This window comes from Nesoenas mayeri (genome assembly GCF_963082525.1).
Source record: "Nesoenas mayeri genome assembly, chromosome: Z".
NCBI classification, from domain to species: Eukaryota; Metazoa; Chordata; class Aves; order Columbiformes; family Columbidae; genus Nesoenas; species Nesoenas mayeri.
Genome location: NC_137542.1, coordinates 69,868,266 through 69,881,529, shown reverse-complemented (window position 1 = coordinate 69,881,529; position 13,264 = coordinate 69,868,266). Strand labels below are relative to the sequence as shown.

The following is a 13,264-nucleotide window of genomic DNA, read 5'->3' as shown; positions in this document are numbered from 1 at the left end:
GTTCAAACAAAAGCTTTAGACTGAATATTTTTGCCTAATTAGGAAAAAATAAAGCTACTTTGCTTATGAAGAATAGATTTGCCATTTGGATGCATTTCTGTAAAATAGGAATGGAACCTAGAGAAATATAAAACAGTATAAGAACTGCATTACATTCATATAAAGGGTAGATTAATAATTCAAAGTTTATTTGGTGGCTTGTTTGCAATTGTAGAAAAGGTCAGACCTTATATGAATAAGGTATTAAAGTTAGTACATAAAGTCTAAGGTAAAGATAAGTAACAAGGCTTGTTTACCATCCAGTTGCTCAGGGTGTGCAGAGAGTTAAGATTTTTAAATCAATGCAGTGATAACAATATGAATTACTGAAAAGATTCTGCATAGAGGTCAGCACACATGCATCAAGAGTTCAACTGGAAATCACAAAATCTGGTAACACATAGATTGTGTGAGGGAAGTTTTATTGTTTTAAGAGATGTCTAGCTCTGAATTACACTTAGCCTTCTTATCTTAAATTTCTCATTGCTCTCCCTTGCACTTCTTGGATTTAATGTTTTACCACGCAGACTCCCATGAGTTTGCATTAAACATTTCCCATACTGGTTAGTGGCAGTGACATACAACAAACTGGTAACTTCGGACATGGCCTGTGCTGTTCAGAAAAATCCTCATTACACCAACATGCCTCTACTTTTGGCATCCATAACTGGATCCAGAGATACATATATCCAAGAGGATGCAGAGATACATATATCCTGCTGCTCTGGGACTGGTAGCCAGGTGTTTGAACAGGAACCTGTGCACATTCAAATATGTGCACATTTTCAAGTTTAGCTAGGCTCAAACCAACTCATACCAAAACACTGTCTCAAACAAGACAGTGGAACACTTAAAGACGCAGAGTCCAGTATAAACAAGAACTCAGACATCACTTACTAGTAGCTAAGAGAAAACAAAACCAACTTCCACATCTGCAGAAAGCACAAAAAGCATGTTTCAGGAAAAACAAACTTTGGGCTCATTCAGAAATGCTTCCACACTGCCTTCAGTACGCGGGAAGGAAAGAAAACATAGAAATTCCTAACCCTTGAGCAAGAATTATTTCAGTTCTCTTAACCTATGCTCCACTGACCAAATTCACAGAAGTCCTAGTAGCATTCATTTAATTTCATTAAATCCTTTTTGCCCTGATCTAACAAACAGAAGTGACTGCTTCTCCTGCAAACCCCCAGAACCTACCCATATCATCCTCTCAAGTGTCTTCTGGTAGGAAAACAGTGTCAGGAGATATCATAAACCAGCAGAAGGAGCCACAGCATCAGACTGCATCTCGAGAATTCACCTGCTAGTATGAATACGTTGACTGTTGCCAATACCTCTTCCTCTCTTTCAGATCTGAAGCAAAAGCAGAGGACAGCTGGTCCAGCTGACTGCCAAGATGCCCATCAGAGGCATTGAGAACACGGAGTCATGAAGCCCAAGCTTCACCATGTCAGTGTAGAGCACATAGAAAAGAGCTACCTTTACCTGTGGGGCAACATATGGCAGGCATCCCCTGTGCAAGCCTCACCTTCCTCATGAAAGGTTTAACTAGTCTGCACCTACCTTAACCAAGAATCTGCAATTATTTTATCCTATGGCTTCCTTTACTTACTTGAACTTCCACATCAACATGAATTTGTTATGTGGCTTAAACGCTATTTATATCTTCAATTTAACTTTGATTCATAGTTTCTAATAACATTAGTCCATTGTCCAAACAACGCAAGGGGATATTAAATGAGTTTAGACAGTCTGGGGAATTTGCTTACCAATGTTAAACACAGAATAAGTGGTTGCCATAATCTTGTTTTAGATAACTGTTTTGACAAGCAAAGTATAACTATAATGTGCCTGCTCTGAACCAAAAGGGAAAAAAAAATCAAAACCTGTAAGATAATCTTGCAAAAACTCATACTATTAAAATACATAGGAGGTCACAGGTTACTCCAAAGAACTGGTACCCAAATTTCAAATTATACAGGAGCAGAAAAACAATCACAAATAAAACTGTTAAGTTTTATGAATGGCTACTGTCCACAGCTCATTGTGAAGCTCTACTGTCTTTGTCCAGATTCTAGTTTGCCTCCTGGCTGCAAAATGTTACTCTCAGGAGCTTATGTTAAATTGTTAGTGTTTTGAAATTTCAGGCAGCTGTTAATACATACACAGACACACACATATATATAAATAAAATTAACACCATGCCTAATAGATACACAAGTGGGTTTTGAACACTCCCTATTAATAGGCACACTTCCTTGTAGAATAAAGAACATCCTAAAAACGAAGTGTAGAACAGATGGCTTTTTTTAAGTGTGATTTAAATATGTGGCACATGCATGACATGTGCCTTTCCTTGATTTTCCAGACACTAATTGTTAAATAAGACTTCTGATGTGCTCATAAATGCATGGAATTCAATAATCAGTCAAGTATTTAGACACAAAAGAGAAGTCAGCAGAATTTTATGGAGAGACAAAAATCAACTTAGCAAAACTAGAATATCTTCTGTACGAAATACATAGTCAGCACTATGAAAAAAGGTTAGAATAATGTAAGTGCTTGTGCACAAACACAGAGACACAAAGGAAATTGTTTCCATTTCACATCTAAAAGCATAAATATCTTTTAGAATTGCACTATCTCCCTTATAAACTCTAAATATTAATAAGAAAATTGTTTATAAGAAATCCATTTTTCCCCTTTAATAGGGCACATAGTTCTTTGTCCTGGCAGTCTGATACTTTTTTTTAACCTTCTGTATTGAATATTCAGTTGCCTTTCATCCACCTGAGTATCCTGGGTTTGCCAGTCAGTTCTCCTTTACTTTGCCAGTGCTCCTTATTCCAAGCACTCTCCCCAGTGTAATGTCATCAATATTTTGTGAATATACATTCCTGCACTCACTGATTCCAAATACAGCAAGCATACATACTCCATACTCACACATATATCGTTAGGAGACTTTCAGGACCTTATAATGTCAAACTATATTAAAGTAACATTTTTAAGGCTGACATTCCATTTTCTCTGAGCTTGTTTTTAGTAGACATTTAGTAGAAATCTCACACCATTAAGGATTTTAATCAAGAGAGAAAATTAAGAAAAAGTTAAGTCTGCTATCTAAGAAAAAGATCTATTAGGTCTTGTCTGCACCAGAGAAATGTATTCTTCTAAGAATCAATTTAGTCTTTGCACTGCACTTGTAAAATGTCACACATTCACACACAGAAAGCATTGCAGATACCATTAAACTAGTTTCATTAACTGTAAATGCTATTTCAGTCAGGCTGTATTAATGCCAGCTAAGTTAAAGGTTTACTGGCACTGTAGTTCACGCTGATCAAACAGCCTACCCACCACTTTCCCCATAATACGCTCATAGCCCTTCGAAATCTGCCCAATTTCACCATTTCTGACAACTCTAACAGAAATCGGTGGGACGGGTACCCAAACTGCAATGTCTTCTGCAAAGCGCAACTGAGGACAGAGCAAACCTGTGGCAGCTTGGAAGGCTTATCAGCAGTGGACACTGCAGAGCTTTATTTGTTAAGCAAGAAACAATTAAAATTGTAGCCTACAGAAAGGCTTACAGCTATGGCAAAACATCTACACTAGACTGAAAATCTAAACATCAAATTCAGGTTATCTGGGCAAAGAACTAGAATTTTCTGTTGGGAAAGAACAGGATGCCTAAAAAATCTCTTTAAGGCCTTTTTTTTAACATACACTTCTAACGTTACACTGACTTATTGTCAAAACCACTTTTCCACCAGGGGAAAAAAAAAACTGCTGAAACTTAAGAAAAACCTCACTGTTTCAAAGCTGATATTTTAATTTTGCATCAGGTGTTCACTTGCTTGCTGAGATTTTGTATCATCACATAATGAAATTGTCATGTTTTGCTCATTATAAAAGTCAAAATGATATGGCAATAGCTGGAAGTCTAGAAGGATGACTGACATTCAGTATTGACATACCATGTATGTTGCAATGAAAGACTGACACGCTTTTTAAAAAAATAAATAGATCACTTCAATTTTGTCAGAGCACGATCATCAGAATTGCAGGATCACAACATGGATTTCTCACTATGTCATGAAAGAACATAAAACCAAAACATGGCATTAAAAAATGTCTGACTTTGTTTGAAATACATTTTAGTGGAATAAGATTGAATTTCAAATTATTAACAATCCCTGCAGAATAGAAATCTAAAATTTTGACCAGCTCTAAATGAAACAGTAGTTGCTTACCTTTATTTTATTTTCATTGGCTGCTCAAGAAGTTATATTACATAAGCAAAAAGGCTAACAGAACAGTTTTCCATTCCTGATCTACAGAATAACTGAAAGCCAAAGAATATCATCTATAAGACTTCAGAAGTTGTCTTCCTTTCAACTCAAGACACATCATAATATGATGTTAGGATCAATTAACAATAGTTTCGTGGCACTGCACGGACACTGTCAAACCACTATAAATTCTGTTGTAATTTTTGCATGTAATAGTTTATTTCACCAAAACATTGCAAAAACTGTAGGAAGCTCCTGTTACATGAATCTCCATCAAAATTTGTTTTCTAGTATTGCTGAGTTTTCCAAGGCTCCTAATGCATCCTTTTGACAGAGCAAGGCATACAGCATTCAACACTCCGCATGACAAAACTACAACAAAGTTGACATTGTGGCAATGGAGACTACATCACTATTAAATTTAAAGAACATGAGTCAATGGAGTTTTAAATAAAAGATAAAGCGCCACATGGTCATACTAGAAGTCTCATGTCTGTCAGCAAGACTGTTCCCAGCTGACGAGGGTTCTGACAGATTATTCAGTATGCAAGTGCATTACAGAGTCCATCCATACTCTCTGCCTTTCATACTGGAGTTCTGTCAGGCCAATGAAAACAACCAGACAAACATTTTGCAGCGTGACACCATCCCCTCTGTGTATATTAACGTGCACCCAGTGCTACTTGACATATGGAAGTGTTTGAGTGAATTTCTCTGGTGTTATCAGAGATTTATCTTGGCATCAGGCTTGATATTACAATCGGTTCTCAAATTCACTTTGTAAACATGAAACTCTTATGCTCATAGCCCTTGAAAAAAAAAAAAGGAACAAAAAGAAAAAAAAAGGGGTTTGATGATGATAGTTCTGATAGTATGAAACCATTAAACTACGGCCCATTACCCACAAATCCAGACAAACTCTAGAAGCCTCACTCTGAGATAAAATCAAGATCTAAGAACCCAAATCTCAAAGGGGAATAACAAACTTCAACAAATTCTAGGGGAAATATATCTAATACTAATAGACTAGTACTAACTCATAGTTTCTCAGTTCTTTGTGTATTCCATACTCCCTGACTGACAAAAAGTTGGACATGAGCAAGAAAACACAAATATTCTGTATATTCACTTAAATTTATAAGTGAGTCTCCTCAGTAGAGAAGAATGATTCCATAGGCTGCACTCATGATTTGCGTTGTCACTGGTTACTGCACTGCTTCTGGACATCTCTACATGATAGGCACAGAAGGCATTCTCTGAACGTGTTCACTGCGGGCCCATCCATAGCTCCAATGAGTTCAGCTGGAGCTGAACTGCAGACAGTAAATGGGTCAAGGCTTATCTTTATTATTTAGCAGGGATATCAGAAAACCCCAAAGACATGATGAGGCACCCAAACAGGTTGCCCAGGGAAGCTGTTGATGCCTCATCCCTGGAAGCGTTCAAGGCCAGGCTGGACAGGGCTCTGAGCAACCTGGTCTAGTGGAAGGTGTCCCTGACCATGGCAGGCAGGTTGGAACTAGATGCTCTTTAAGGTCCCTTCCAACCCAAACCATTCCATGATATATGTCCAGAGGTAACACGTTCACAGAATGTCTGGAGTAGAAACTCCCAAGAGGTCACCTCTAGTCCTCTATAACACCATATCTTCAGTCTGCAAGGGAGAGGACTGTTTATCCTCATCTATGCGGTTGCCCTAACAAACTCTAGGAAGTCTTGTGCACAACTCCCTGCATAGGCTTCACTAAAAGAGATGATAAGTAAAACCACTACGCGACTTCAAAAAAAACAAGTCTCTTAAAAATTCTTGCCCGCTCCCACACTCACACTACTGACTAAAAACCTTCCTCAGTCCAATGACAAGCAGTCAACTTCAATAAACTAGATGTTAAGTTCCAAAATATACTAAAATATAGAAGAGTGACACAAATATAGTAATTTGCACATTCACCTTACTGAATCAACCTATAGCAAATACACAACACTTTCAAACATCCAGCATTGAAACATAGATCCACATTAGGCAACAGACTTCAAAGACGGTTAGACTATCTTCCAGGAAAATTCAAAGAATATGCCTACCATACTTTCCTTCTGAACAGAAAACCCCTCTCCTACAGAATGAAGTTTCACATCATCCTGCAAGCAGATTCAAAGAGTGAAGAAAAGTTTATGTATAATCTCATATATTTTTTATGAGTGTTATAAATATAAACTTCTGGCAGATTTACTAAACTTCCATAAGTGTCCAGATTTCACAAGTCCTATTAAAATAAAATTCTTGATACTGAAAGAAAAAAGAAAGTAGAAGAACACCTTAAGCAATGAGTATTATCAAATGAAGAGAATGAACCACCCTTTATTACCGTTCACAAATACATTTTGGGTTGCTCTCGAGACCAAAAGATTTACTGGAGACAATACACCAGTGATTCAGTATGCCTGCAATAATTTTATGCCAAAACCGTGAACTACAAGCAAAGCTCCTGCAATGCAAGTTTTACCCATACTTTACCTATTTTCAAGCAGGAACAGAAAATAATGACTCTTTCAAAATGACATAAAATGCAGAATTTTTTTTAATATGCTTTCCATTAAATACTAGCTAAGAATCTACCTTAGTGTCTTCAAAAAGAAACAGACATGCCAATGGGAAAGGGCTGCAAATCATCCCCAAGAGGAACAGTTGCAGGCAAAGACTTAGCCCACCTAAATACCCAAGGACAGCATTTAGCAACATTGAATAAATAGCCAATTTCCTATATTTCCTTCCAGAGTGTTCCAGCTACATGTTTATTTCCTCATACATAGTGAAGAAAATTCAAACCATGAAAAGTAAATACATGACTCACTACATGCGTTACAATGAACTACAAATCTGTTGTAGATCAAGGTCCCAAACTTCTGACCAAATTATTATTGGCATTTAAAAGAAAAAAATCATGATGCTGGGGAGTAAATCCAGACTTTGTTGTGGGCAGCACCATTAACAGTTTTGAGACATCAGTAAAGCTAATGAAGATGCAGATCCAGCTACATGATGTTTTTTCTCTCTAAATTTAAACGATTCACAACAGCTTGATGTCCTTCAACAGCTACCAAAAGAACACCTGCAGTGGTGTCACACATCCTCCCTGGCTGATGATAAAGCAAGACTGAACAGGATTCCTAACGAGAATTGACAAGATACCTTTGCCATGGTGCAAGTCAAGAAGTCCATTTAAAGACACATCATAATTTGTCTGCTCAGTCACCTCGGTTACTCAGAAGCACCAACCTTAAATGGACATATATACTACGATTAAAGTTTGACCTTTGGGGACTTTCTATAACACCAACCAAGCATTTTGCTATGTGGCCCTGCAAAGATGAACTTTACCGAGACAGCTTCCATATGCAAGAAAAAACAAACAGATCCCAATTAGTACACATTATTGTTCTGACTTTGCTAAGCTCCCTGACCTTACAGTCATACAATTCTTCTCAACTTTGTACCATTTCACCAAGATTTCTAGCCTGTTCTAATCCAGAAGTAAAAGCACTTCCCATCATCCATATAACATGCATCCAAATGAAAGAAACTTCTCTCACCTTGTCCTTTCTTCTCCCTTTGAGACAGGGAACATGTATTGCTCTAATCCCTTCTCCATAAACATTGAATAAAAGGAATATCTACATAATCAAAACACTGGTACAAGAACAAGCATGTTTAAGCTAGATGTGAAATGTCTAGCTGGGAAATTTAGACATGTCAAAAAAAAATTAAGGGGATTTTTAAAACACTGATCCTTCAAAAACTGGCACAGTGAAGAGAAGTAACAAGTGAACCAAGGCAGATATTTACACCTTTATGAGGACTGTTAGGAGAAATAGAAGGTTCCTGATGGTCACCTGTCCCCTATAGATGAGCCAGGAAAATCTCCTATGCATTCACTGTTCAGTCAGGACAATGCAATTACATTGTTGTTAAATTCTTCAAACTGTCCTGTGGCTGTTTCCAGAAAGAGGAGTGTAATATACAACATGAATCCTGCCAACATGAGACGAGTTTGTTATAAACAGTTCATTAAAATCAGCCACGATTCACAGGCTGCACAGAGGTCCCCAGACATCACAGCTGATGTACCTGAGGCTGTGCACCACAATGGCTTCCTGGGGAAAACAAGAGGCTTTCCAGGGTAACGAAATCAAGTCTCACACTACCAGAGATAAGACCATGCAATCCATTCCACAATCAAACCCTGTCCTGAAGGTAAGCTTATATTACTTGTTCCCATGACTTCTCTCGGCAGATAATTAGAAACATATTATAATTTTTAATTTCCCTCTATTCATGGGACAAATGTATTCAGAAGATTTATTGGCAGGTTACAGCAAAGAGCATTGGCAAGTTAAATGTGGTTATTTGCATTGAAACAGAGCAGTAAGGCCTCACAGGACTTGTCCAGTTACCTGACGTGACGGCTGGATGATAAGAGCTGTGCTAACTTGAGTCTTACTCTTCACTGTTAAGAGATGATGAGCAAAATCTTTAAATGCATCTAAGGATCTTTCATTGATGTGGCTAATCATATATATAGCAAAAAAGTTCTCCCTGAAGATAATAAAATATGAAGAAATCCACGCAAGCACCTGAGCGGTGTAACTGGAAGTGTTTACGTACTATGAAGGCTGTTAAGTGCTTTGCACACATTTTTATATAATTGCTAAAGTTCTACTCTCTGAAGAAACTAGATGAAAGCAACACCCTCTTACTTCAGTATCCTGTTCCTTGGATGTAAACAAAATTAGACCTGCCAATTATTGTGACCGCGGGACATTTTTCTTTACCACTTCTTTTACTTTTGCATTTTGGAACATGAGCCATATTCCACTCCTCCTCTTGATGCTGCATAAATAATTTCAAGGTGTCACAGCTTAATGTGAACAAACCTTCTGAAAAACAACGTCTACAAGAGGATTACTAAATGCCCAAATTGCACTCAAAAACTTCATTTACAGGACTTCAGAACACAACAAGGTGCCACTTTACTGTAAAATTCCAAGCTGAGTTTATAGAATTACTAGACGGGGAAAAAAATATTAAAAAATCATTTTTACTAACAAGGACTTAAAAATATGCAGAAGTTAAATAATGAACCTTCACAATGGCATTTTCAGATTTCCAAACAATAAGTAGTTCAGATGGTAAATATGTGGTTTCATTTATCAAAACATGTGTCAGTCTACCATAAATGAAACTGTACAGGGATAATAAGAAGCCTGGCTGACTAAACTGCTGAAAGAAAAGACACATTGCTAGACCAATCATATTTGAACCTTGCTGGGAGTAGATGAAGCCAGAAGCAATAGCATTGGCCTGGCAATCAAATTTAAGCATAATGATCATCTGGCACGCTTAAAATCATAGTTTAGGATGCCATCACAGCATGCCGACTATTCCCTTGCTGCACCTGCACTGGCACCAGGCGAGACATGGTCACTGTAAACAATGGTACTTTTTGATTTTCTGGTTCCTTCAGCCAGGAAAGTCTGAGAAAGTTTTTATAGCCGTGATTGTTTTATTCTTTTTTATTCTGGATACTTGGGATATACATCCTTCAGCTGGATCATTTTTAAATCACTTCAGCACTTAAACTGTCACACTTGATGCATAATCTGACACCACAGAGTCATAGTTTGAATATTTCAGTTCTATTACTTTTAATTCTGTATCAGTTAATCATATTTTATTTAAAGGTAAAATGTTAATCTTCTGATGTTAAAAATCATCATACTTTACCTTTTTATGGCCGCATATTAAAATAAGGATACTTGCCAATTACCTAGAGCCTTCTTCTCAGGATTCAAATTTGAAGCTGACCAGAGGTCAGCTCAGAATCTCTGCAGCACAAGCCTGCTCTGCATGCCAGAGCCACTCTCTTTAAATTTCCCAGGATTTCACAGCTGAAATTCACACATCTCACCAATTGCTGCCTGACTTCTGTGCGTCCTATTTGAATCCTGAGTTTTTTGAATTTTATTTCAAATCCTGAGGTTTACCAAAAAGCACCTTGATCCAAGTTGTTTCCTATAGGTTGGTTACAAGAACTATTGCAAGCTCTAAACTGTAACAGAAATACTTCAAAAAGCCAATGGTTCCTCCAAGATAATGAAAGCAAATTTTTTGCTGTTGTTTTAATATTGCTACTACTTGTGACTTAAAAAATAGCTCTACACAGACCACTAGAATGATATCTTAGACTGCAAGCATTTCCCAGTAGGGATTTTTTGTCTCTATACTTGTCTGCAAGGCAACTGGCAAATTGTTAATCATCTATAATTAAAGACACCTTAAGACCAGAACCCATCAGAGTACATCTCCAGTTTGCTCATATGGCCCTTTATGCATAAAATATGCCTTTTCATTTCAGTCCAAGTACTCTTTTCCATTTGGGTGCCTCCTTCAAACATTCTTCTGTGACATGACCAAGAAGAGAGGCATTTTTTAACATTTTTATGTATAAAACACAATGGAAGTGACAAATCTGTGTGACACACTCAGTCTTTCCCTTGACTCTAACATTTTTGGGTTTATTTAAGATTTTCAGAGAAATGCGATATTTGTATTGCTCAGGGTTGAGGGTGTCCATGAAATGTCCAGTTATACTGGCCATAACTATGAAGAAAGACAGAGAGCTGGGTCTGTTGAGCCTGGAGAAGAGAAGGGGATCCGATCAATGTTTATAAATATCTGAAGGGTGGGTGTCAAGAGGATGGGACCAGACTCCTTTCAGGGGTGCCCAATGACAAGATGAGGGACAATGGGCACAGACTGAAGCACAGGAGGTTCCATCTGAATATGAGGAGAAACTTCTTTACTCTGAGGGTGCCAGAGCCCTGGAACACGCTGCCCAGAGAGGCTGTGGAGTCTCCTTCTCTGGAGACATTCAAACCCACCCAGACACAACCCTGTGTGATCTGCTCTGGTGAACCTGCTTGAGCAGGTGGGTTGAGCTGGATGATCTCCAGAGGTCCCTTCCAACCACAACCATTCTGTCATTCTGTAAGCAATGTGCATACTTTTAATACTTAATGTCACACAAAGGCCAGCAAGCAGTACTCCAAGTTTTTAAATAGGAAAGTAGAAGTTGCCCAGTGTTACATACAGTAAGCCAGTAAAAGCACAGAACTGAGCTGGAAATTCACTGGGTTGCCATGTGCATTCACACGCACCACATCTGGCTTGTAAACAATACACTATACTTACTTTTTCCTGTGACCACAACTGTAAACTGCAGGTTGCACTCATCTACTTTACCTTTGGCACTGTACTTACAACTGTAAGCAGTACATCCTAAGATAAAGTTCAGACAGAACAAGACATGACATATTAATTTCATTTTTTAATGGAAGAAAAGCAATGCAATGGCGGTGTTGATTTTAGTTATTTATTTTTATCCCGAGATTTCCACATTCAGAACTGCAGTTACTGGCACTATCTCCTAGGTTTTTGATGCTCTGCTTCCACTGTTAACTTCAGTACAAGTATCAAAGCTCCTACATACATATAAAGAATCAAAGCAACGCTGATCACACAACAACCACCATCCTCACTTAGTCAGAGAGAGCTCATAGACATCTGCCCGTCTGCAGAATTACAAAACAAAACAAAACCTATTCTAAATGTAAAACTAAAAACCTGACAACTTACAATCTCAAAAGGCACTTCTGCTGACAAGCACCAAGCCCAGCAGCTGAAACTTCACCCTTCATGAACCTTCTCTACAGTGATGGTCTGCTGCCAGGAGAGCCAGTCCATGGACCACTGCCTAGTTAGGCAACTTGCTATGTGCAGCTCCAGGCCTCACACATGAGGCTATATCAAGGTTACAACCTTTATTTTAACGCATCATTACCTCAAATTTTAGAAGACTCTTCCTCCTTCACGTAGAGAATAGTCTCCCACCCTTCATAAAGAAGGTATCTGTTACAACATTTGGAAGTGACTAGTAGAGGTGAAAGCTAAGTTTCATTTCTTACAGATTCTTTAGAATGAAACAAACTATATCTAAAAAGTGCAGATATGCTTTTTTATTTCTTTTGCGGTTCAGGGGAGGGGGGAGGGAAAAGCATCTCTGATTTGTATATTAAAGCACAAGCATCTGTCCTACTGATGATATTCTAGGGAAGCACATTAGCATAAAATTTAACGATGTCAAATAAGTGGATGTGAAATAGGGACTGCGTAAAGACACTATTTCCAAGCCTGACAGAAACATCACTGTTTAGAAATGCAAATGAAACCATTATGTTCAATAATTATATGAAAATATGAACAGTTCAGCATGTTTTCCAGCCCTGATGGCGGTTAATGGGATGTACGCTTATGTAAATAACTACTATTAAAGCTAATGCTGAAAAAAACTAATAAATTCATACTAAAGCAACTGATTTAGTACGCTTTTAAACCCCAGCAGTGCTCACTTATTAGAAAGGAGTGCATTCTTATGTTTAGAACTCATTACTGTTACAAGTCACTGCAACTCCATCAATTACCATGCATTAATGAAAATGGGACACATACAAAAAAAATTATTGCCTCTCAGCAGTTTTCTTTAAAGACAAAATATAGGGGTATTACCATCATGGGGCCTTGAGGGGAACTTATCAGCAACATAATCTTTATTACTACAACAGTACTCCCTGTGTTATAACCCTGGGGTATCTTTGTCCCAAGAAGGGGCTAACCTTTATGTTAAAACTCTTGACATATATGCAATGAAAGTGACCATTTTGCCATCAGTAAATCTTACCATTCTCACAATTAAAAATGCATTTAAATAAACATATACACACTAGAGCACATACACACTACTGAAAACTGTAGATGTGAAATGAGAAACTAAAATTCCTGAAACTAGAGCAAGTAGGTATAATGCAAATAG

The 13,264-nt window shown here is 37.8% G+C and overlaps 1 protein-coding gene across 1 annotated transcript in view; it reads right to left on the bottom strand.

Moving 5' to 3' along the window:
- The window catches only part of KIAA1328, a gene marked incomplete at both ends in the record, with an annotated part of 174,267 nt that overhangs the window by 133,939 nt on the left and 27,064 nt on the right, over positions 1-13,264 (bottom strand). The gene's annotated exons all lie outside the window — the stretch shown is intronic.